Source organism: Pelodiscus sinensis, chromosome 1 (genome assembly GCF_049634645.1).
Source record: "Pelodiscus sinensis isolate JC-2024 chromosome 1, ASM4963464v1, whole genome shotgun sequence".
Taxonomy (NCBI): Eukaryota; Metazoa; Chordata; order Testudines; family Trionychidae; genus Pelodiscus; species Pelodiscus sinensis.
Genome location: NC_134711.1, coordinates 268,241,901 through 268,268,723, shown reverse-complemented (window position 1 = coordinate 268,268,723; position 26,823 = coordinate 268,241,901). Strand labels below are relative to the sequence as shown.

The following is a 26,823-nucleotide window of genomic DNA, read 5'->3' as shown; positions in this document are numbered from 1 at the left end:
CCAGATGAAGTTTTTAGCAATAATGGGCCACAATTTTCCAGTGGTGATAATGGGCAGCACATTTTAAGCAATTTACCATACATCGTGATTTTCATAATAAAACAATCCAAATTACCCTCTATCAAATCACCTTCTGGAAAGGTCTATACAGACAATAAAGAACCTTATGAAAAAGATTTTTCATGTGTATAAAGCTTTATTCGTTTACCAAAGTACACCTTTTTATAAAGCGTTTCCTATAGCCCAGTTCTAAATGGGAAGAAGGATCAAGTCTATTTACCAATTACTGATATGCTGCTGAAATATCATCACAATTCAGCCATATGGAAGATGAAGGAAAACCCAGGTGAAATAGAGTGTGCCTGAGGGGGAGTCACACCTCTAATACTTGGAGCCAAAGAGATACCACTGAAGAACTGCTGCATCCAAGTTCTTATACAGTCCAGACAGACTGGGGGATGCATTTCAACATAATTAAAAGAATCCCAGACAGTTCCAACACAGTTATTGACAGCTGAGGTGGACTTTGGTATTTCCCATCTGTCTGATCCTTTATCATCAATGCACAAAGGAGAAAATGTCAAGGGTCAAGAGAACAACTCAGATTCTAATGAAAGGCAGATACACAGAAGATCAGAGTGAAAGAGTAAATATGCTGAAAGACTCACAAAGACCTGCTAACCTTCCCTGAGAAGGGGTATCTGAGGAGAGTGAGTGGTAAAAATTCACTCAAGAGTGATGCATTAGTAACCTCTCCTCTCCAGGTAGCTGACACATTGAATTAATGGAAATTTTCTAGGTGGGTTGATCATTTAATGTATGTATTATTAAATAATTCACTTGTATATGTGCCCATACAAGTTAATTCATTTCTTTTCTTTAGAAAGGAAGATACAGAGTCATGTTTATGAAAGACTGTGATTTGGAGACATTCCCTCATAAGGGACAGTGTTGTGAGTTTAGGAATGTGGAGATATGCAATGGAAGCAGGGGGTGGGAACAGCACATGGCTATGTACAGCAGCTCACTATAAGAAAGCTCTCCAGTTTGTTTTATTAAAGTTTTATTCCTTTCTCATTCAATGGTATGTTATTTAATGAATCCTATGAGAGTTACATGTATTACTTAAAACCTGGTGAGATGATTCATATGATTAGACCGTTAAAATCAATTATTATAACCAATTTAGGAAGGATTAAGAAAGCAAAACAGGAAAGGCATTAGCAGTCAAACAGAAATGGCACTACCCATTTTCTAGTCATTCATCTGAAAGAAAATGACATTGAATGTTTATGGATCAGTGTCCTAAAAGATAAAGCACAAGAGGAATATAGGCAACAGAACACATAGGCTGGGGGAAGCTCTGCCTCCCCAAACAGTGAGGTGGGACCCCTTCCATGCTCTGTTCTAGGTGCGTCCCTTCTACTTCAACTTCCCACTCTGCCCTGCAGCTCCAGTCCCTATATGTAGTCGTCCTGACTTAGGCTGGAATTGTGCTGTCCCTCCTCCAGGCATTCCATGTATTTATAGGGGACTAGAAGATGAATAGAAACTCACTAAATCATCGGACTCAATGGGTAGTGGATCAACAGTTGGCAGCCAGTATCAGCTGAAGTCTGTCAGGAACCAGTTTTGTTCTACATCTTCATTAATTATCTGATGAGATGGATTGCATCCTCAGCAAGTTTGTGGATGACATCTAAGATGAGGGGAGAGGTAGATACTCTGGAGGTCAGAGACCTAGGCAAATTGGAGGATTTGGCTAAAAGAAATCAGCCGAGGTTCAACAAGGACAAGTGCAGAGTCCTGCACTTAGGATGGAAGAATACCATGCACTGCTACAGGCTGTGGATCAGCTCTCTAGAAAGGGATGTGGGGATTACAGTGGATGAGAAGCTGAATGAGAGTCAACATTGTTCACTTGATGCCAAGAAGGCTAACAGCATATTAGGTTGCATTAGTAGAAGCAGTGTGGACCAATCAAGAGATGCGATTATTCCCTTCTATGTGGTTCTACTGAGGCCACATCTGAAATACTGCTTCCAGTTTTGGGCAGAAAGGATGTGGACAAACTGGAGAGAGCCCAGCGGAGGGCAATGAAAATGATTAGGGATCATGATTTACGAGGAGAGGATGAGGGAACTAGGCTCATTTAGTCTGCAGAAGAGAGGAATATGGGGGAAGGGAGGATCTGATAGCAGCCTTTAAGTACCTGAAGGGGGAAGGGATTCCAGAAAGGATGGAGCTAGTCCATAGGTGGGCAAGATGCAGCCCATGGGCCACATGCAGCCTTTCAATCCATCCTGTGGCAACCCTGTCAGAACTCTCCAGCAAGGAGCAGATCAAGGGCTCGGACCAACTGCTCCAACTGCCTCTCTGCATGGCAAGGAGGAGGGAGAAACTTCACGCACTGCCCCTGCCCCCAGCACAATCTCTCAGCTCCCACTGGCTGATTATGGCAGCTAATGGAAACTGGCCAGCAGGAGCTGCGAGACGGTACTGCGAAGCCTCATACTCCCATCCCCATGTGGCACAGAGAGGCACATGGAGAAGTCAGCATCTCTGAGCTCTGGGGCTGAGGCAGCCAGGGGGTCTGCCTGAAGGTCCTGCTGGGCTGCTGACCAGGAGCTGCCTACATAAGTACCTCAAAGACACAGCCTGCTTCTGGCATCCCTTCCTGCGCCCCAACTCCTTGCCCTGGGTCACCTCCCAAACCCTCTGTACTCCCCTCCCTGTCACAGATCACAACTCCCTCCCAGAACTTGTAGAAGAGAATATGATATTGATATAGATACATATGCACACATACCCTCACAATTTTTGGGACAGACTTACCAAGATGTCCACAACTGGCTGTTTTGGTAATTTTCTGCAAGAAGCCCTCAGGGATCAGGGCTGGGCAAAGAAGTGGCCCATTGGCCAAACCCGCACTACTTCCCTTAGCTCCCTTTGGACAGGAATGGTGAATTGCGGCCAATGGGAGCTGCAAGTGGCTGTACCTGCGGATGTGCAAGTAAATAAAGTATCTGGCGGTTCGCCAGGATCTAACTCAGGCAAAATTAATATGGCCCGAGGGCTGCTTATTGCCTTCTTGATTTAGTGCTTAGAATTTTTCATAGGCTGCTGACTACTGTTGACACAAAAAAGAACTCATTCCAGGTAGAAAAGTGTACATTATATCAGTGTGGTTCTCCCTCTGTGACAGCCCTCTACCTACATGCCTATGGACTGAAATTTTCTTCCTTCTCATGACAAGAAAGATAATAGGAATTACTCCACCAACGAGGATATCTGGAGGCTAGATGGGATCCATATTTCTCTTTGTTAACACTACCAAATAAAATGTATTTTCAATAAGCAGGCTAAGGCAAGAGAAATCCCCTTAATATGGGGGCAAAGGAAGTACAGTATTCCAAAGCAGAGGAGGAAACCATCAAAATATAGTCATTTTCTTGTGAAAGAATGAACCCACTCCAACACTATTGGGCTAAGATAAATGCTGAACCAGAACATCAACTGGTGTATATCAGTATAGCTGCATTCAAGTCACTGGATCTATATCAATTTACACCAGCTAAGGGTCTGGCACAATTGTAAATAGGAGAATAGAAGTTGATACATATGCTGCAGTTTCTAGAATTTCTAAAGAAATATATAAGCAGGCATCTGTGAGTGTTGCAATAAGAGAAACCACTGTGTTAAAAGTCAATTCAAGAAGAAATACAAGTTTTGAGGCCCATGTTATAGTACATTTCCTAGGCAGTGAGGGACCACTTGCATTTCTTCAGCTCTGACTAGCAGGCCAGATCACCTACATCCCAGTCCGTAGCAGATCTCTGCAAGGAGGAGAAAAGATGTGGGGAGAAGTGGAGAGCTGCAAGGAAATAGATGGCAATGCACAAAGGGTAGCCTTTTCCTGAAGATCAAGGTGGCCAGAAACGGCCCAATGAAAATAATTCTGGAAGGGAAATTGTTCATCAGGGTTAGCACCATGAACTTTAAAAAGCCCTAATTATAAACAGCAGGGTGTGTAATGAAAATGACAGCCTGACCTTAAACAGCAGAAGTGGAAATTCTTTCCATGCAGCATTTTGTGAGATCTCGCAAGTTTTCCCAAAGGTAATTCCATACAGTCAACAGAGATGCCACATGAAATCTATATCATGCAGTAACTCAGAACATAACTCTGGTTTACTACTTTACAGCAGTGCTCCTGGGAGCTTGAGAAATACATTCTCTCTAGATTTTTTCAGTTCTAAGACTCTGTGGACCTATATATTGGCACATCCATAACATGCAAATCTATATAAAAATAACTATTTTCCACACATGGAAACGTGTGCTATGAAAATGAATTTTTGTTACAGATATCAGTACTCATATAGACATGAACACTGAAGGAGATGTTATATGAGGAGAACAAGTGGAGTGTAAACAACACAATCCTAATAGAAAACTCACCCAAGATAGATGAGTTATTTTTAAGTTAATGATTGAAACTGATTTTTTTTTGTCTTCATTTTTTTCAAGTAAAGACCTACACCCAGAGGACAAAGTTCAAACCTCAAAAGCATTGTTTACAAATCTCAAACACCTTCACTTGACTGTAAAATGCTTGTTTTTATTGGTAGTCTGAAAAGAGTACAAGCATCATGAATAGTAGCAAGTCACCAATACAGTATGGATCCTTTAAAGCAGTGGTTCCCAATCTTTTTTATACCGTGGACCAACAAACTCATTCACAAACTTTTGTCAGGCCGGTAACATTTTATTTGTATATTTGTGTATTCATTATGCAAATAAAATGTTATCAGTCTGTCAAAAGCCCCAGCCCCCAGAGCCGCTGCAAAGTCAGAGGGCGGTTGCACAAGGATTAACAGCTCGACATTTGCCCAGCTGCAGCCCCCAGGAGTGGTGCTGCGCAGGAGAATCTTGCTACCAGACTCCAGGTCCAAATCAGATCCGGCGGCTCCCAGGGCTCCCCTGCTGGACAGGGCAGGGCTCAGGCAGAGCGGCCAGCAGATGAGGAGGTCCCTGTCACTCCTTCATGGTACAGCCTGAGTGGGGCAGGATCCGCGCTTGGTACATGCAGGGCCAGAAATGCAGCTCCAGCCTCCTCAGCCCTGGAAGTTCGTCCTGCAGCAGCTCTCCCTGCACATGGACCTCAAGTTGCCCGCGCCTTGCACTCTACTCAGCCCACTGATGTGACCCCCTCACCTCACTTCTCCACAGCTCCAGCTCTGGCCACGCGGCCCACAGTTCTGGCCCTAGCTGGGGCCACCAAAGCAGCTGCTGCCCACCTCACAACTCCAGCCCTGGGGAAGGGCTGAAGCTAGGGCAAGGGCCATGTGGTGGCTGCTGTGCTGCTCTTGGGGTGGGACAGCTGCCTGCCATGTGGCCCCACCCCAGAGCAGCCGAGCAGCCGCGTGGGTCTCAAATTCTTGGTGTGCACCACTCAGGCGCACATGTTAGAGGGAACACTGCTGTGCTTCACAGCAGAACCCAGCTAGGAGCATGGCCTGGCAGTATGCCGCAGCCTGATAGGCAGGGGTTTGTGGCCCAGTACCGGTCCGCGGACCGGCAGTTGGAAACAGCTGCTTTAAAGTACCCCAGTGGAAACCTAAATAAAGATGCTGCACTATGAAATAAAAGAGGGTTTGTTAGAAGGAGGAATTGGAGAAAACGCTGGTATGGTAATATATCAGATAGGTGATGAGCAATTTCCCTATGGTCTAATAGTTTTGTAGTAGTGCTATATAAAGTTTGTTTTATGCTGTATTTTTTTAATGGATAAAAGTATACTAATTTAAATCTCCCTCCAGGGCATGGTGAGGATTTTTGGTTGTTTTTTTTCTTTTTTTCGGCCATTAAACCTGAATACATTTTTAGTGCTCTTTACTGAGCAACTTATGCATATTCTTCCTGGACAGAATGGAGTATCACTACAGTCATGTCTCCAAATGAGATTTCAGACTGCTACATTCAAAGGAGTCTGTTGCACTAATTCTCCTTGTTCCTTTTCTTAATCCTGACCTAGTTTCAGAGGAGCCTACCCTAGTATGGTTTATATTAAACACACTCGTTTAAAAAAGAGGAAGAGAAACAGAGTTAATAAAATGGATTTTTTTTTTTTTTTACCCAGTAAAAGGGGATTACATTTCTAGCTCAGAAAGTTAGTCTACAAAGGACGCTTTTGGAGTCTACATTACATAATTTTTGTTCACTTCCAAAATGATTCAAGGAAGAATGGGTGCAGGACATTTAACAAAAGTTACATAGTAAAAAAAGTTTATGTGAATCATGTTTCAGTCTTCAGTTGCCACTTGAACACTTCGGGGAGGGAAATATAGGGAGCCGGGGTTGGTTGGTTGGTTGGTTGGTTGGTTTGTTATTGTTACAAAACAATCTTATCTTTTCAGCAACCACAATTTGCAAAGAAACAAAAACACAGAAAAAGTAGAAATGAAGGAATCATTGAAATTAGTTATTATGTCCTGGACAGATTAAGGAAACACATCAGGAAATACATAATGTTTTTAGCATATGTTTTGTCTCTAAGAAGGGACAATTATTAGGAGAGGATTTAACTTATCCTACTACTTACTAGAATAGAAACTGTAGAATTACAAAGAAAAACATAGGTTCCTGGAAGAAGTATATAAGGGTGCGTCTGTCTAGACTGGCCGCTTGAATCTGCGCAAGAGCACTGACGTTCTAATATAAGAATTCAGTGCTTCTTGCGCAAATACTTTGATGCTCCCGCTCAGGGATAAGCCCTCTTGCACAAGAATACTTGCGCAAGCGGGCCAGTGTAGACAGGAACCTTAATTTTTTGTGCAAGAAAGCCCGATGGCTAAAATGGCCATTGGAGCTTTCTTGCGCAAAAGCGCATCTAGATTGGGCACGGATGCTTTTGCGCAAAAGCACTTTTTGTGCAAAAGCATCCGTGCCAATCTAGACACTCTTTTGCAGAAATACTCTTAATGGAAAATCTTTTCCGTTAAAAGTATTTCTGCAAATCATTCCAGTCTAGACGCAGTCAAAGTGTTTCCTCAGCAGAGTTTTGAGTAAGAGGCTACTCTGTCTAATTTACTCTTAAAACAGGTCTAATTAATGATGTAGAAACTGCATGAAAATCTAGTGCCTGAATAATCACATCATCACAGAAAAATTATCCTGATTATATAAAAGAAAGGAGAGATCTTAGAATGTACTCTTAAAACATATATGCATGTACAGTAAACTAATGATGGGCTTAAAAATGTTTATTTAGTGGTTGATTCAAAGACAAGTCTTTCCAATGGCTTCAATGGCAATTGGTTATTTTCTGTAGCTATATGGCTCACTGTGGCAACATAGGTAGGGTACACCTCTTCTTCAGGCCTAGAGCATCTCCATAGGACCCACATTAATGACTTGAGCAAAGGGCACTATGCTGTCTTTGAGCATGTTCAAAGAATAAGTAAGAAAGCAGCAACTCATGCTTCTCATCCATGTGGGCACTAATGATACTGAGCAGATCAAGAGTAACTACAGAGCTCTAGGAGTACAAGTGAAGGAGTATGGAATGCAGGAGTATGGTGATATTTTCTTCAGTTCTTCCTGTCAAAGGTAGGGGCCCAGGCACAGACAGGTGCATCCTGGAAGTCAAAGCCTGACTGCGAAGATGGTGTCATCAGGAGGGCTTTGGGTTCCTTGACAGTGGAATGTTTTTTCAAGAAGGACTGGTAAGCAGGAATTTTAACAATAGGGAGGAACTGGTTAAAAATTTGAAAGTGGAAGGAAGCTTGGGTGAAAGTGATCGTGAAATCATAGAGTTCATGATTCTAAGGAATGGTAGAAGGGAGAACAGCAAAATAGAGACAATGGATTTCAGGAAAGCAGATTTTAGTAAACTCAGGGAGCTGGTAGGTAAGGAGCCATGAGAAGCAAGATTAAAAGAAAAAGCAACTGAAGAGAGTTGGCAGTTTTTCAAAGGGACATTATTAAGGGCCCAAAAGCAAACTATTCCACTGTGTAGGAAAGACAGAAAGTATGATAAGAGATCACTTTAGATTAATCAGGCAATCTTGCATGATCTAAAAATCAAAAAAAGAGTCATATAAAAAGTGAAAACTAAGTCAAATTACATAGGATAAACAAACTACAAGTATGCAGGGGCAAGATTAAAAAGGCAAATGCATAAAACAAGCTCAATCTAGCTGGAGACATAAATGGTAACAAGAAGACATTCTACAAATATATTAGAAGCAATAGGAAGACGAAGGATAGGGTAGGCCCGTTCCTCAGTGAAGAAGGAGAAACAGTAATAGGAAATTTGGAAATGGCAAAGGTGCTTAACGACTTCTTTGTTTCCATTTCTGTCAAGAAGATTGATGGTGATGGGATGCCTAACATAGTGATTGCTAGTGGAAATGGGGTAGCTTTAGAAGTTAAAATAAAAAAAGAACCAGTTAAAAATTACTTAGAAAAGTTACACGTCATCAAGTCACCAGGGCCGGATGCAATGCATCCTAGAATACTTAAGGAGCTGATAGAGGAGGAATCTGAGCCTTTAACTACCATCTTTGAAAAAATCATGGAAGATGGGAGAGATTCCAGAAGACTGGAAAAGGGCAAATATAGTGCCCATCTATAAAAAGGGAAATAAGAACAACCCAGGAAGCTTCAGACCAGTCAATTTAAAATTATGTGCCAGGGAAGACAATGGAGCAAGTAATTACGGAATTCATCTGCAAACACCTGGAAGATAATAAGGTGACAGGTAAGAACCAACATGAAATGCAACTTAAATGGGGCTACAATAAGGTGGGTGCATAAGTGGCTGGATAATCGTTCTCAGGGTCAATCTACACTGCACCCATAGATCAAAATAAGATTCTCAATTTGAGCTACACAAATTGCATATCATATTTCAATCTAATTTCAAAATTGCAAAATAAAGTGTTATTCTGAAACATTCCTTAACCCTTGTGGAAATAGTGTGCCCATTATTTCAAAATCTATTTCTAAACAACGGGCGCATTTAAAGACGCAGAATAGCTATTTTGGGATATGTCCAGTATCCTGAAATAGTGCCACTGTCTAGACTAAGCCTCAGTGAGTAGTTATAAACAGTTAACAATCATGCTGGAAGGGCATAACAAGCAGGGTTCTGCAAGGATCTCTTTTGGGACTAGTTCTGTTAAATATCTTCATCGGTGATTTAGATGATGGCATAGAGAGTACAATTATTAAGTTTGCAGATTATACCAATCTAGGAGGGGTTGCAAGTGCTTTGGAGGGTAGGGTCATAATTCAAACTGATCTGGACAAACTAGAGAAATGGTCCAAAGTAAATAAATTGAAGTTTAATAAGGACAAATGCAAAGTACTCCACTTAGGAAGGAACAATCAATTTCACACATACAGAATGGGAAGTGACTGTCTAGGAAGGAGTACTGCTAAAAGGAATCTAGGGGTCATAGTGGACCACAAGCTAAATATGAGTCAACAGTGTGACACTGTTGCAAAAAAAGCAAACATGATCCTTTGATGTACTAACAGGAGTGTGTGATGTAGTAGAGATGCTGTCTGTCTTGTAACTCAGGGCTCTCTACTGGCTGTGTTGTTTGATCAGTGCTCTCTCCTGGCTGTGTGTTGTTTGATTCACTTCACATGTGTATTGCCCCAGAAACCTAGTCCCAGCCGGAGCAGATAAGAAGGCAGAGAGAGACAAAGGAAGAGAGGCGTAGATGGCCACCTGGCTGGGGCGGGGCGGAAGGGGGAGTAAGACCTGGGAGCTGGGGCAGTCTCGGCTGGACTAGGGAAGAGAAAATATTTTTAGAACAAAGAAGAGGGTGAAGTCCCTTCCCCCCAAGAGGACTAAGGCTATCTGCCCTGGCTCCTATGTCAACATCGAGCCTATGCTGTGCTGTATCTCTGAAAAGCAATAAAACTTTCTATTCTGCAGGCTAGCAGAGAGTCACATCTGGCTGCGGATGAGGGTGCAGGGTTGGGGGCTCTCCGACGCACCATCCCAGAGTGTAGTGAGCAAGACACGAGAAGTAATTCTTCCATTCTACACTGCGCTGATCAGGCCTCTGTTGGACTGTGTCTAGTTCTGAGCACCGTATTTCAGGAAAGATGTGGAAAAATTGGGGAAGGTCCAAAGAAAAACAACAAAAATGATTAAAGGTCTAGAGAACATGAGCTATAAGGAAAGACTGAAAGCATTGGACTTGTTTAGTTTGGAAAGGAAAAGACTGAGAGGGGACATGATAATGGTATTCAAGTATCTAAAAGGGTGTCACAAGAAGGAGAGAGAAAAATTGTTCTCCTTGGCCTCTGATGATAGGACAAGAAGAAATGGGCTTCAATGGCAGCAAAGGCAGTTTAGGTTGGACATTAGGAAAAGCTTCCTAACTGTCAAGGTGGTTAAACACTGGAATAAATTGCTTAGGGAGATTAGACAGCCATCTATCAGGGATGATCTCGATGGTGCTTGATCCTGCCGTGAGGGCAGAGGACTGGACTTGATGACCTCTCAATGTCCCTTCCAGTTCTAGTGTTCTATGATTCTATAACTCAGCCATGGCAAAAGGATGCAGGAATTCAGCAGAGAAAGGGGGGGAAATTTACATTTTTCAAGAGAAGTGTTATTCCATTGCCAGTTTAAAAATAAGTTATTTTCAGCCATGTAACTTAAGAACTGTTTACCCTCTTGACCCTCACTTTATGTAGTTCAATTTGTATTTACTACAATAACAAACGTCTGATGTCTGCTTATGTGGTGATATCTCTATCACCCAAGGAGATTTTAGATACAACTAGGTATAATCTAAATAACAGGTCAAAGAAGCATCTATTCTTTAAAACAGCAGCAAGCTTACCTTGAACTTCAAATTATTGCAGCTCTACTAGTTTGTAAATATCTGTGGGTTTGTTGGTTATTATGGATTAATAAATGACTTATAATTAATTTTCAACTTAATAATTGTAATTAATTAATTATGTTCAAGAATATTAATTATATTAAGCAATTCAGCTCTACACACAATTAGAAGATATAAATAGGTACCAAAAAACTACACGAAGGGCCTATTCTTCCTCCTGCTAAAGTAAATAATAAAGATGGGTGACGAACACGGCTCAAAATAAGGTACAAAGAGCAGATATTTGTATAGGTAACTTCACTGCTCTTTATTGTTCTCCCATGCTTCCACTGGGTTGTTAGGCCTCTTCACTCTAACTGCACTTCTCCATTTTTAAGAAAGTACTTTTTAGTTTGTTTTTTCTATTGTGATACCCCAAAGAATTCAACCCAAACAAAAACACTTAAAATATTAAGATCCATTAATTTTGGATGCCCAGTCCTGTAAACACTCATATATGTGCATAGTCGCATTGAGTTAAAGAGAATTATTCACATGTGCAAAGGTACTACCATAGTGAGAGTTGGCAGAATCAGATTCATTGTCTATTAACAGTCCTATTTATAACTTCTCCCTCTCCTCCTCTAGTTTTCAAAGATCTAAAAATCAATTAAGCTTCACAGAACAAGTGAAAAAGTTACAATTAAAGAAGCTAAAAATCTAGTCCTAGACAAACAATATTACTCATGCACAAATAAGGCTTTTATAATAACTAAGGGTAGTCTACACTAGCCCCCTACTTCGAACGAGGCTAAAAAGGGCGACTGAAATTGCAAATGAAGTGCGGGATTTAAATATCCTGCGCTTCATTAGCATGTTCCCGGGCGGTCGCCATTTTGGAAACTGACTAGCCCGGAATAACTGCCTGCATCTAGACGCGGCAGAGAAACGCGATTCCAAGATAAACTCCATAGTTCAAATTAACAGTTAAACCTCAGGGAATGTGGTGTGAGAAGTCCTAAGTGTGTGAGAATCCACTGCTATACCCACCAAATAAAAATTTCATGTTCAAAAAAGAAACCTACATATTTTGGGACACAAACCAGCTGACTTTCTCACCAGGACCCATGTCAATTTGGGGGGTAGAGAAATAAAGTGACTTCAAGACTCAGGATCAAATTTGGCCCTGTGAAATGACGTAAAATGCCTTTCAAGTTAATGAACTTACATCCAGGATGAATTTGGCTTGAGTTTCACTATAACACTCTCACCGCTGTATGTTTTAGGGCATATTAGCCAGATAATAAATTGTGTTCACTTCTATTCCTGCTTATAGAAAATATTTGTACAAATATAAAATATTTATTGGTGATTGAATCGTCATGTAGACAGTCCTCTCCAGAAGGGCTTTGATACTGAGATAGAAACCTTAGATTAATTTCTACATATGGTTAAAAAATCTCCCTACCTGCTCATTCAGGACAAGGAGTCTTATTCATCATGTGAGTTAAGGAGATGGTGGCTTCTTCCTGAGAGAGCAGGAAAGGAGCAAAGTTGCTCAACCACCACTAATCCTTTTTGTGGACCTGCTTCTTTGAGGGAAGGGACAGCAAGAAATGAAGCAGAGTAGCTAGGCCTGCTACATTTTTTACAGAATTAGAGGAGGTAATATAGGGTGTATAATGGCCAGGATGGGAGAGGGGTTGTAAGGAACTAAAGATCAAACCAGCATTTGAGTTACTAGGCACTGCTTTCGAAGTGGGGACAAAGCTCGGGTATAGGAAAAAGTAGGAACATCCAAGAGGCCAACAGATTCCTTCCTGGCCAAAATAACAAGGGCAGCAGAGCAGCACTGGAAAGGGGGGCAGAGAGAAATCAGACCATTGGGACATGGGACATAGAGCATAGGACACAATTGACTAGAAGGAAAACAGACTTTTCATTTCAGAGAAATGCCCTTTGCCTGTTCTTCAGCCCTCCAAATCTGCAAATTAGTATTTGGAAGTGATAGAAGCACAAGCGATTGTCCCTATGCTAGTAGGTTTAGTCCTCAGATGAGAACCTAACCAGCAACTGAGACCTGTGCAAGCACCAGTCTTTGAAGATGACATATGAAAGTAGTTATGCTGATTGACCTCTATCACAAAAGGCAGAGGGGCATTAGTAAATACTCCAGTCCAAAAAACTATATTTTAAAGTCCAACTCACTCTCTCTGGTATTTTAGTTATTCAACATATAACTTTTCCCATAGCTTGTAAAAGGAAATTAAATTGTTTGTCCCTGCATTAAATATGTTATTGACAATAATTCAAGGCATCTCAAATGCTTCCCTTTTAATATTGTAATGGGAATGAGAGCAGACCCTTAACACATATGACTAACAAAGTATAGAGGAAGAAAGACCTTGAACGTGAAACAAGAACAACAAAATAAACCAAATCTGGACATTGGCTTGTCTACAGGAACATATGTACTAAATCTAATGTAAAAAAAATTGTGACTATTATATGCTACTGTATTATGCTTCAATTTTATTGCTTGATATGACTAATGCAGAGTCTGTCCCAATGAAGTCAAAGTCACAAATTGTTTTTCCAGAATAGGAGGAATGTAATTCTATTAAGTTGGCAAACTCCAGCATTTATAATTGTGTTAAATACAAATATTAAAGTGTTTTTAATTTATAAGGGAGGGTCACACTCAGAGACTTCCTATGTGAAAGGGTTATCAATATAAATGTTTGAAAACCACGGTTTTAAACTGAAACATGTCAGATGTTTTGCAATTTTTTACAGATTATTTTCACGACACTCGTGTGTATGTCCTCTTCATCAGGAATTCTGTGGCCTCATTATGCAGTTGACTCCTTGGAAAGCTTTTGGACCTCATAAAAGAAAGACACTACATTGTGCATGAAGATCAGGGATTTCTTTCACATTCATTTTTATTATTTCCAACGTCATATATATCTAAAACACTTCAACAATTTGGTCTGAAATTTTTCATTCCGTCTATTTGTTTCAAGAAAAACTGTTCAGCTACTTCTGACCATGGGATTAGTGGGGAAAATTTAGGAATTTATATTTGGCAGAGGAAATAATCCTGGGGTCAGTGAAGTGCCTTTTGAAATTCCAGTGAAAACCTAAACAGATCTGAATGAGATGTAGGCATGTTAGAATCACCACTTCCACATGTTCAGCAGAGCTTCTTAGAGGCCTGCTGCTGAAACTTTCTGAATATACTAGTGCACTGCACACATGCTTCTAAATAAGGGAAGATGTAGTGGGAAGTATGAAGAGATCATAAATTAGAATCCATTATTTGTGTTGATAATTCTGGGTACTTCACATAGCCTTGGCTACTGAGCAATTAAGAAGCAGACAAATATCATTAATCTATTTTATATATGAGACAGCTGTTTTAAGATGACCCCTGGCAGAACTGGGAATAGAACTTAGTCTCTGAAATGACAGAGCTAAGTGTCACCTACTTAAGGCTCTCTATACTTACACAGAGATTGATTTTAGGACCCACTAAATCAAACTCTGATGATGCTCATCCCCATCAACCCTGGTACTCCATGAGGTCACAAGGGCTGTGTCTACACTGGCATGAATTTCCGGAAATGCTTAAAACGGAATACTATTCTGTTTTCAGTTTTTCCGGAAAAGGAGCATCTACATTGGCAGGCTGCTTTTCCGGAAAAGCCCTTTTTCTGGAAAAGCGTCTGTGGCGAATGTAGACGCGCTTTTCCGGAAAAGAGCCCCGATCGTCATTTTCGCGATCGGGGCTTTTTTCCGGAAAAGACTACTGGGCTGTCTTCACTAGCCCTTTTCCAGAACAGTGTTCCGGAATAAGGACTTATGCCCGAGCGGGAGCAGAATAGTTTTTCCGGAATAGCGGCTGATTTTGTACAGCAGAGCATCGTTGCTTTTCCGGAAATTCAAGGGCCAGTGTAGACAGCTCTCATCTTATTCCAGAAAAGCGGCTGATTTTCCGGAATAAGTGGCCCAGTGTAGACACAGCCAAGGAGTAAAGGTAGTCACTGGAAGAGTTTCTCCCATCAACTTCCTGCAGTGGAGCTGCTGGGGAAATTCGATTTAAGGTAAGTCAACCCAAGCTACGCTGTTCTTGTAGCTGGAATTATGTATCTTGAATCATATTTCTCCCCCACTGTAGACCTGGCCTTGGCTACTATGCTTTTCCAAATCTACGTGCGTGTTTGTGCTGCATTTAAAGACTAATAATGCTCACCTTCCAAGCCAGTAATAGCACCCAGGCTTTCCATTTTCCTGAACTACTCTGCTATCTGACAACTGGCTGTTTAAGCCCCTAGTGAAGAATATGACTCAGCCCTCTCTCACAATTAGTTCACATAAAGGAAAACAGCCTGCACTTATACTCAAGTGGTAGTGCTTGGAGGGGTGAATCTAAAGCTCTTTGGTTCCCTCACAACTGATGAGTCATCTGGGGATAAATATGGTACTCCATAACAGAATTCTCTTTTTTCAGTTCTCTTTTTCGAGACCTAAGGGGTTACATTTAAAAACCCTTAAAATGTTAATGGCTGTATAGTCATGTGCTCAAAAGTTAGAAAATACCAAATTAGGGTTGTCTGTGCCACCTGAATTGGGCTTCATTGTAAAATAATGTGAACACTCAGTATTTAATTATATGAGCCCATATTATTTCTTACAGGATCCTATATAAGCACACCTAATTCTGACATTTCATAACTTTTGAGTACTTGACTTTGCAACCTTAATGTTCTTTTAAATGTTTTAATGTATATAATAAGAATCAGCAACAGCATTTCATTGAAAAAACCAGCCCTTGTCTGCAGCTACAGAAGCTCCCTTGACAAGTCAACCAATACAGTTATGGGTATGGGTGTTGAAAACATGATTCAGGGGCAATCAGCATGAAGCCTGAGGACAAGCTGCGTTGAGATTCCCTACAGAACAGTGTATGGGGCAAGAAAGGCAATGCCAAAGGATCCAGTGCAGCAGAGAGTCTAGTATTTTGCTTTGTAACAGGGATACAATGCAGCCATAAAAGTTGCTTCAAACAGTAGGCTAAAATAGATTTTATTGAGTGACCACCTGTATCCTGGGTAGATAGCAGTAGACAAGAGAGGATTCCTTCACCTGGCAGAGATACCCAGCACGCAAGTCTATTACTTTGATCCTTAGATTTGGTCTATCTTTATCTTATCTTCTCCAAAATAATTTTACAATCACTAAAAAATTAGTTCTTCCACATGAACTAAGTATTACCACATGTATTTCCACAGTCTATTAGCCCCATGTCACAGACAGAGAAAATGAGATAAGGGGTAGTTACGTTGTGCAAGGTCACAAAGTGGCCCAGTCAGTATTAAACTTCAAGAGTTACAGATTCCCCATTTTGCGTTTAGACTACATTCTCTTTCAGACACAGGCAAGATACAGAAAACAACTGTTCCATGAAAATGCAATACTTACCTTGTGGGTTTCTCATAGCTTGATTTTGGCTGAAATAATCCAAATCTGTGTCACTTACCACAGACCTTAGCAAATACAAACAGAGCATATAGTGGAACGCAAGATAGTAACACATACCAGGCCCAGTATATTTCCATTATGCAGAGTAGTCAACGTTGACTTTAAAGGAAAGCTAATTGTATGCTTGTCTCATCTTAGCTCAAAAAATTATTTAAAACCATTTTTATAACCAAATGATTTATTCTGTATAATAATAAAAAGATTTCAGAATAGACTACCATGGGGGAGGGGGGAGGGGGGAGGGACACAGTTATACTGGCTTTGCTGGGAACAAACCCTAAAGTAAACACACAGAGAATTAATTTCCTGGAAAACACTGCAAAATCTTCATTACAAAAAGAAGTTGTCCAAGTTTGCCCACTTTTCCAGTGGTGACAAGTACTAGAACCAGAGTCCACACTCTTGCCAAGATTTTCAAAAGAGTTGTTTTTAAAGATATTAAAACTAAAACAGTCATTTTGACATTGTGATTCTTCAAATATTATTCTTTTGCTTGTTTATTTTCTCATTGAATGTGGCCTTTAAACAAAAAAAAATCTTCCCTTTCCATATTGTTTAGTTGAGAAAAGAGGATTGTGTAAAGTTCACTTGTTGAACCCTTACTTCTCTCTGGGTGAAGTTACACAAGTGCTCTTGATTGACTGAACAACTCTGACCTATATTAAAATGTTTTGTTTCTCTTTCCTAACATCAAGCTTGTATTTCATCTTTTTAAAAAGGAAATACTTTCTTCGGTGCATGAGAAGTTTAGCCATTTCATGCTTTCACATTTGCACTTTCAAGGGTCAGACTGTTTTACAGACATAACCTAGCATATTCTGCGTATGAATATAGAAAAAGCCTCAATATGACTGTTTAACACTGTCTCGCTATTGCTCACTGTGAAATATGATTTTTAATATGTTTTATTTTAGTTGGAGAAAGTGAGCATGCTTGTGTTTGAGCTCCTCCCCTGCCATGCACACACAAGCTGCAGCTGTAGTAAACAACCACTAGCCAAGAGTTGAGAAGGTCAAGGCCTCAGTGCTGCACCAATATCAGTTTTTCCAAAAATGAAATCTAATTTCTTGGAAGGGGAAATTATTATTTTTTTAATATCAGAGAAAAGTAAACCACAGTCATTTCCATACAAAAGGAGTGAGGGAACAACATTGATGAGCCACAGACAAAACATTTGACAAAAATAATGTTAATTATTTTTTCATTCCTCTAATAAAAATAAATTTATCCAGGGGTGGGCACACAGCTGATCTGACAAATATAAATAGTTTCTCAAACAAAATCATACCCTTAGGAAACAATGTTTTACCTGAATGCAAGAGTCCCAGATACATTTTTTAAGATGTATTTTCCTGCAATCCATAGGCAAAAATGCTATCCCCTTTCTTTAAGGAGCAGACCAGGTGATTGGGTAGCAATGTGAGGAGTAGTGCCAGCCACACAAGCTTCACAAATGCAATCCTGCAGCTTCAGAGAATTATGGCTCAGCACAGGTTAGTACAAACAGAGGACACACATTGTTTCTTCCCTATTCAGGAGATGTACCCACATTTTCATAACTATTGGCTGTTACTTGGCACACCCAAACCCTAACCACACCTCCAGTATTGAATATTCTCCCTCCGGGCTTTCTTAGAGTTTAATCCTGATCCCACTGAATTCACTGAGCATTTTGTCCATTGACATTAGTATAATAAAAGGTCCTTGACTGTTCAGGAGCATTCCTGCTTGGTATATGCACAGGAAAAAAGCTCTATATATTATTACATGTATTGTGGCGTTACCCAGACATTGCACTCATAGACCAAGACCCCAATGTGCTAGGCATTGTACAAAGAATAAAAAGGTGGTTCCTTACTCCAAAGAGTTTATAGTCTAAGCCCCTTGCCATGCCCATTCCAGTGAATCGCCATAGCAAAGGGCAGAATCAAGCCCAAAATATTAGAGGATCTCTCTTTTAAAGTGACAGTCAACTTGAGTATTTTTTCAACTGACTAGTTTCAACAAAAATTCTAACAGAGCAGCCTTTGAATCTTATACCTAAATCTTAACACAATTCCTTTAAAAATATTTATGAGCATTTTTCTATTTGGGTCAATCAAGAGATTTTTCAACAAGAGACGCTATGCAGGCCTGAGAACACCACCAGCAAATGTGATTGGCCACAACCCTCACCCCTGCACATGCCAGCCAGCTTCTACAATAGCAGCAGTAGCATCCGGAATAGTAAAGTAGAAAAGAGAATCAAAAATGTTTCCTCCTGCTGCCACCCCACCTCCTAGGCACCCACAGCTCCTGGATCACAGAGAGAGACCTGGCGCAGGAGAGCTCCCCGACCTCCATGTCAACCTTCAGCTTCTCCCCAGTCTCCATGGTGCAATATAAAAAAGAAACTGGAGGTTTTCACAGCACTCCAGGATAGGTTTCATCACTGCATTCCCCAACTCACTTTCTAAAGCTTCCGTTTCCATGAAAGTCCGATGTAAAGATGGGTGTTCTCTTTACTGTCCACTCTTTACTGTCTTTTTTTTGTCTCCAAATAGAAATCCGTAGAAAAGCAAATACTCTCCTTGCTCCAAACTCAGGAACTTCAGCAGTTCTGCTGCTTCTGGCAAATCCCACTTACTCCACCACCTGGGGAAGAGTGTGCATATGGGCCCCTTCAGAACAATGAACAAGTGATGCCATCATGCTAGGGCATGATACAGACAAGGCAAAATGACCATCACCAAAACAGCAAAAATAACTGTACATATATGTAGCCAAAGCTATAAAGATAAAAAATAGAGAACATTGTATTTGCTAACTTCTTTCAGCAATGGTGGTCACAAGGATTCATTTGTGACCCTAGATCCGAGATTCTCAACCAAGGGTAGATATACCCCTGGGAGTTCACAGAGGTCTTCCAGGAAGTACATCAACTCATCTAGATATTTGCCTAAATTTATAAACAGGCTACATGAATAAGCACTATCAAAGTCAGTACAAACAAAAATTTCATATGAAATGAAAAAGTAATGTTTCAGCAATAATGTGCTGTGACGCTTTTGTATTTTTATGTCTTTTCAAGTGAAGTAAAAATGGGGTATGCAAGACAAATCAGACTCCTGAAAGCTGTACAGTAGTCTGGAAAGATTGAGAACTACTGCTCTAGAGGGTGTAACATTTTCAGACAGTAATGAAATGTTTAAGTTGACCGTGTCCTGTTAAAAAGCTTTACACACACATACACAAAGTATATAAAAGCAAGCATTCAGCCTAGATTTACTATAGCTATATAAAATCAATAAAATACCCATGTCACCCTCATTTCCAATATATTCAGCATAATTACTAATTCTACAATAGAGACTACTTTGCTGTTCCTGTAACATTTTAGACTTGGAGACCAACCAGAAAATGGAGGGCATACACCAGTACTATATAAAGCACCCTTGCAAAGTTGCAACGAATGTCTGCCTGCCACGGCATAAAATAAAATAAAATAAAATAAAATAAAATAAAATAAAATAAACATCATGACTGATCATGAAAAAAGAGATGGTTTGCCTTCTCTGCAGGAAGAAAAATTGCCATAGGCATGTAGAATTTTACAAGGCTAATATAAGAAATGAAAGGAACTAAACTGTTTATCTTCAATATCTTACATAAAAACAGCTCACTTTTTTCCTCATTTTAAATGCATAAAATAATATCAACAAAACTGGCAATAGCTGGCGACAATAACACCACATAACCCATATTTGAAGTGACTGCTTCTTGAGACTGAATTAAAATTATGTTTCTGTAAATGACAGTTTAAAAAATTCTAACAGGAATACACCCAGTATTTAAAAGTGACCACTCCTTTTCACATTGCAAACTCCTGCACCACCCTGCCTGTCATCAGTAACATTTCATGTCAGATCATTACTTGGCTAAACAACTCTATCCTCCAGTAAGAAAAGAGAATGGAATGGTTTAGGTGGATTTACAGGGTGACGTTTGCTTGACTGGCACTCGTCTGCGGTAGCAGCTCTATGCACATGCTTTTAATGTAAATTTTAGAGTGTTTGTTTCCCCAGCATTGGAGTGTAACTAGTAGAGCAGTCACTTATTTTTTTAATAATCAGTTTGATAAAAAATCAACATTACTCACTAGAATTTCTTAAAATTATCTGTATAGAACAGTTATTTAATCATCTGAATAGTTAAATTAGTAAGATTGACAATATCAACTACATAGACTATTTATCCAGATTACACATTCCACTGTACTTAGACTTTAACTGAGCACAGTCAGCTTTTATCAGTTGAATTAAAGTTATTATTACTATTAAGAAATACAGAACTATAAGCTTTTTGTGCAAGGAGAGAAGCATAGAAGGGGAGAGATGGAAGGAATATAGCACAAAGGATTTGGTACTCCTGTCCCTCCCCTGCCCCCCCCCCCCCCCCAAACAGTCAGCTTAAATACACTGTTAATCAGATCTGGCAAGTTATTTTTTGCCCTCAATATAAACATGCACTGAAAGTTCTGATCGTAGACTCTATAATGAACAAAATCATAATTGATTCCTCTTGCAAAGAAGCCTCTTGCTTTAATGCAAACTAATGTCACTGAGGTCAGCACTCACTCGTCAGGATACAGCAAGCTTATAACAGACAAGCTGCGGTGGCTCCCAAGATGACGCTCAACACTCTTCATTTCATGACTGGTCTCAATGGAAAGTTCTCCCTTGTCAACTCTAGCTAGATCCACCTTAATTGAAAAGAACAGCCATAGGCCATCTCCCAGCTACTTCCATGAACTATGCACTGTGGCAAGTGACAGTTACACATCATTACTACTGGAGACAATAATGACTGTAGCACAATGACCACTATTAATGCCAAATAGTGTCATCCCCATCTTAACCCATTACCCTCCTCCTCCAAATAACATGCACACCGATTTTTTTTTTTTTTTTTGGAATGACAAACTAGAGCAGCAAACCCCAAATTCAACATGACACCTTGTTTCCTTGCCACTGTCACTTACGTGACCAAACAGCCCCACTCCGTGTGAACTACACGTTCGCATGCATTATTTGACAAAGCTGGGTTTGGTTTGGACTGGGTTGGTTTGAAAACGTCCTTCTGACTGGTAATTTAACAAGAGCCTTGCCCATAGCCTTGTTTTGCAAAAGCTTCCCCCTCCTACCCCTCCAATGCTTGCCCCATTCAAGAGATCAGCCTTCTAACGTTTTAAAATGGTTTAATGACCGGAAAATGCAATGGTCTCTGAAAGCTGATTGATCGGGACAGCAAGAGAAAAAAGAAAAGGTGTTTATTCGGATAAGAAATGGAATAGGCACAGACCTGAACAGAAGCTGCAGAGCAGGAGAAACTGTTTTCTTTCCCTTATACAGTCCCCTCTCCCTCTCGATCGCTCCCTCCCTCCCTCCCCCTCACACACACACACACTCTCGCGCACACACTCGCTCGCTCTCGCTCACACACACACACACACACACACACACAGTCTCCCTCAGCTGCTCTATGCAGTTCTCAGGAAATGAATGGGGGCAACACAGAGAACTGTTGTACTTGCAAATGACTTACCCGGATCACATGATGTGCTAAATGTAGGGTGGGCCAGTGGGTGGAGGCTTCAGACACAAGAGAGGACACAATATAGCGCGGGGGAGCCTTACCCGGGACGCATCGAATTGCACTGGGGGCCCGCTCGAGGGGGGAGGGGTGGCGAGGCAGCCCTTTCTCCTACTCTCTTTGCCCTCCTCGGAGCGGGGGGGACCGGAGGGGAGGGCGGAGCGGAGGGGAGAAGGCCACGCAAACAAAAGGGGCCCCCGTTCCTCTCCCCCCCCCCAACAAACCAAACCCCGCGCGCGGGCAAGTCCCTTTTCTGAGCGTGTGATGGATCAGCAGGAACTAAACTGCTTTGCTGGCATGTAACGCACCCCCCTTCCCTTCGCCCGCCCCCCAATACAATCAATCGGGGGAGGAGCAAGAGGGGGCGGGGCCGGCCAGCTGCGGCTCTCGCTCGCTGAAATCCCCGGTGCGCAGCCAGCCCCTCCCCGGCCTGAGAGGTGGGCTGGGAACACTCCCCGCCGGGCGCGCTAGTGCAGCTCGCTGCTGCTGCTGCTGCTGCGCCGGGACCGGCTCCGAGCGTGCCCTTGCCGCTCGTGCACAAGCTCCGCCTCGGGCTGCACGCGCCCGTCTGCGCTGGGAAGCCGCCTGCTCCCCTCCCCGGTGCGCCCTACCTGGGCTTCGCTCTCCCCCGGCCTCCGCGGGGGGAAGGGCGGCGCAGGAGCTCTGCCGGGGGATAAGGAGCTAAGCGGGCGCGAGGCCAAGCGGCGGAGGAGCCGGGCGGAGGCGGGGAGGGAGGTGGGCTGGAGAAGCAGACGGGGGAGGGGGAAGTGTAAGAACAGCTCAGCCTTTGGGGTACACCGGCGGGGAGGGGGGAGGGTGAGAACCAGATGGGAGGGCGTTTAGGAATGAGAGCAGATTACCCAGGCTAGGGGGTGTCGGTGGTGGCGCGGAGGGGTAGTTGAGGAATGTGTGTGACAGGAGGCGCTGGCTGAGGGGAGGGGCAAGGAGAGTGGGTTGGATGTACCGAGTGAGGTGTGTTGCTTATAACAATGGCAGGTTCAGAAGCGATGTTTTTTATGCTAAGAGTGTCTCATTCAAAGAAATAGTGAGACTAGGACACAAGCAAAACGGGAACTAAACTAAAAATTGCCAGATTTTCTCTCTTAGTCACCAGGATGGTCAAAGTTTAAAACACAACACAATGAACTAGGCATCGACCAATGTTCCTTCTAGCCTGCTAACAATTTGACCACTGGGTGTGACAAAAGAAAGCTGATAGAGACCCACTGGCCAGGTACTTCAATTAAAAAGACAGGAGACTATTTACTGAGCTTTGACATACAGAACACTGTTGATCAGCATCAACCATTGACCTGTTTTTGGTTTATGGCAACACAAAACAGTTCCTATAGATATGCTGCTGCTTTGAAGGGGTTGTAATTAAATTTAAAAAATTAGTTTTCTTGAAAGATGTGGTAAAACATCCTGTGGGAAAATCTGAGTGTCATTGCTACAATTCTGTCTCAAAACATCCTAAAATGTGAAATTTGTATTTGTAAGCACTGCAGGGTCAGGCTCTTCATGTATCATAAATACACAGAAATTATTTCTAAACATTTTGTTAGTCTATAAAGTGCTACCAGACCATTTGTTATTTTTTAAGTTTATTTAAAATAATGACAGGGCAAAAATTAATAACCAACACTTAGAAACTTGGGCAAATGTTGTATATATTGTAATATATTAAAAAGCAAGAATAATCTTTAATATGTTGTGAAATAAAAATACTATGTCCAAATTGTTAAATTTTGAGAAGCTGTGACTGAAAATGTACAGGATATACTTTAAAAAGATATTGTAAGGTTTTATTTTTTTTTTAAATAAAACATGTACCTAAATATGTACTTGAACTATAGAGTGTTTTGGGCAAGATCCTGATCCTTGTACGACCTAGAGACTTTAATCAATTAAATGGGGTCCCCTGGTATAGGGAAATCCTTGCGTGGTACAGAGCTAGTAGAACTGTTCTATGCTATCTACCCTTCAATTTAGGGCTGCTCTAAATTGAGTGCTAAACTGACCCCTGGTTAACCCCAGAATCAAGGGGATGTACAGATGGCATAAGACACTTCCACCCTTTCTCATTCCACATCAGTTCTGCAGCAAGTGCAGCTCATCTGGTCCAGAAAATCCAACCTATAATCTTTAAAGCAATTGTTACAATCGTTTGGTGAATAACACATTAAAACATACAGGGCAAATCATCTTGTAATAGATGCAATAGATTATTACCTGACTTGTTAGCTAAAATATATAACTACATTTCAACAATCCTGTTTATAAGCGTATTTACACAAGAAACCAGACTGGCTCCCTGTTGTTTTGGGGAAGTTTATAGAAACTTACAAAATATTACTGCTTGTAGCATATACAAAGTAAAGTTTGCCTAGACAGTATTTACCTAAGAGGCCAAAATAACCACAAACAGCTTCCACTTCCTTATACTATGATGTGTTGTAGCTACATCCTGCTCTGTAATCTACAACTATGTGTCTTTTCATGCAATTTGTCATTAACTGTTATAACATGAACCACTTCCATATGGCTTCCTTTGGCAAAAAAAGAATTAGTTATTGTCACCAGCTATTTGTCACTGGTTCTGAACTCCATTTTCTTCATTGTTAAGGAAAGGAAGATAACAAATAAGCAAAGTTAAGCATATACAAATATGCCTATACACAGACATGTACAACAGAGAGAGAGATGAGGCTTATTTCTCCACTGCCTAATAACACATGTAGACAATTCCTCTTGTGGAAAGTGAGTATGCAATGCTAACAAATCAGAAATAGTAGTGCCACCAACTTTCAAAAAGTGAATGGCAGCTTTTCCTTCATAATGCTCTTTTTATACAGAACACATTCCAAAAATCTTATCATATATTATAATGTATTAAATTATATAAAATAATTTTTTACCATTGTCAAAATTAAGAGTTATAGCACAATATTTTAAACATCAGTCTTTAGTCCATATTAAGTGGACTATAATAGCACTCCATTGGAAACATTCCAGTGATAGACTTGTATCATGTACTCACAATTATCAATACAAAGCAAAAGCATTTACATTCATTCTTCCACTTGGTGCTAGGAGCAGCGATTTCCCTGTGTTGGGTGTACATAAGGAAAAATCATAGCACTGGCTTTCACCCACTGGGGTTAAAGGGTTAATGAGCACTTGACATATGAAAAATGAATAGTGATAGTAGGAAGAAGATTGTATGTAGACAGTGTGATGAGGTACATAATAGAGAAACATCATGTTATACACGCTGTTGTGCAGTGAAAGGCAGGTAAAGCTCATTTCTGTTGAATTTCTGATAAAATATTTAAACCATCAATATTTATTTTATCACACTGAGAATATTTTATTCATGTATCTAATTTATCTAAGGAAATCATCCAGAGGAAGAGTTGGTTGAGCTGACATTTTGTGGTTATAAAATTTGTTCTGTCAACTTCATTATGTGCTACGTTTGCTGTTTATGTGGTCTGTTGCCTGTTTCTAGGAACTATTACCCATATCCCTGAATTTGCAGAACTATATCCAAGGTAAAAATATGACTGCATTTACAATAGAAATCAAGATGTATTACATGATTATATATCAATAAATTGATACAGAAATAGTGATAATGTACATTAATATTTAATATATAGTGCTGATATATAGAGAAATATAGTTCTCAGTCACATACTTTTATTAAGTCTGTCCCCTATTAAATCACAGTCATGACTCACTCATAATACTGGATTCCTTTATTCTCATTCTTCTGCCACTGATCAGAGCTGGATACACATTTTTTGTTTGAAAATTTTCCAAAAATATTACCGTTTTTCAAAACCAAATACCCATGAAAATATGTTTATTATCTCAAAATTTTCCTTTCTTGCCTATTTTTTGTTATTTTTGGGGTTTGGAGTGTTTCATCATTTTTCTTACTAATTGATGAGGGTTTTTAAAACTTTTTTTTCAAAAACTGAGATTTTGAAACAACATGTTTATATTTTGAAAACTTAAATCAATAAAATATTTTCACATAAAATTCTGAGAGAAAATTAGCCCTTTTTAAACCCCAGTAGAACAAACTAGTATTTGAAATATTAATTTTTAAAAATATATATGTTTATGCCAGCTCTACCACTGAATATCCTGCCCCTTGTACATACGCATTGTCGGGGCGGGGCAGCTTGCATGTTCTTATGATCTCAGGAGCTATGCCGGCAGGAGCTTAGTGTTCCTGGTAGGTTCAACCAAGCCGGCAAGGTCAAGCGGGAAGGAGCCGGACTAAGCATGCACACTGATCCTCCAGGATTGAGGGTTTGGCTTGGGGCTAACAACCCTTACCTAGAAAAAGCCTTTTGTTATGGAAACAGCAATAAAAAATTGTTCCTGCCCTATACGCCAGCATGCGTAAAGGACAATGATGATAATGACCACTGAATACCACTAGAGACTACATGTGCTTCGTTCACTACAAATACATTTTCTCCTCACTCCGTTTTTCCATATTCCTTACAAGGAAGTTTTGCTGTGCCACCTTCATTCTCTCCAAAACCCACACTACCAAGCCACTTATTTCCTACCTTCTGCTCCTTCTTAAAAGCTCTCCCTCTCTGCATCAGAGCTTGCTAATTTTTTTAAAAAGTAAGATCAACTGAAACCTCCATCCTCATTCTCTTTTTCTTTCACCTTTTAAGTTTCTCCCCTGCCACTGATAAGGAAATTTCTTTCCTGTTGTCCTCTAAAGTCTTCACTGTTTTGCACCTTAATTATGCTATCTTTTAGACTC

General features: G+C 40.7%; 1 protein-coding gene across 8 annotated transcripts in view; it reads right to left on the bottom strand.

Moving 5' to 3' along the window:
• The window catches only part of KLF12 (KLF transcription factor 12), a 366,929-nt gene extending 344,200 nt beyond the window's left edge, over positions 1-22,729 (bottom strand). Inside the window, exons 1-2 of one of the 8 annotated variants that reach the window (XM_075918894.1) lie at positions 21,981-22,414; positions 17,707-19,031 (exon numbers count right to left, since the gene is read on the bottom strand). The gene's annotated coding sequence lies outside the window, so the exon portion shown is untranslated. The other 7 variants (XM_025187744.2, XM_075918893.1, XM_075918898.1 and 4 more) reach the window with 7 other exon arrangements.
• Positions 22,730-26,823: the final 4,094 nt, after the last annotated feature.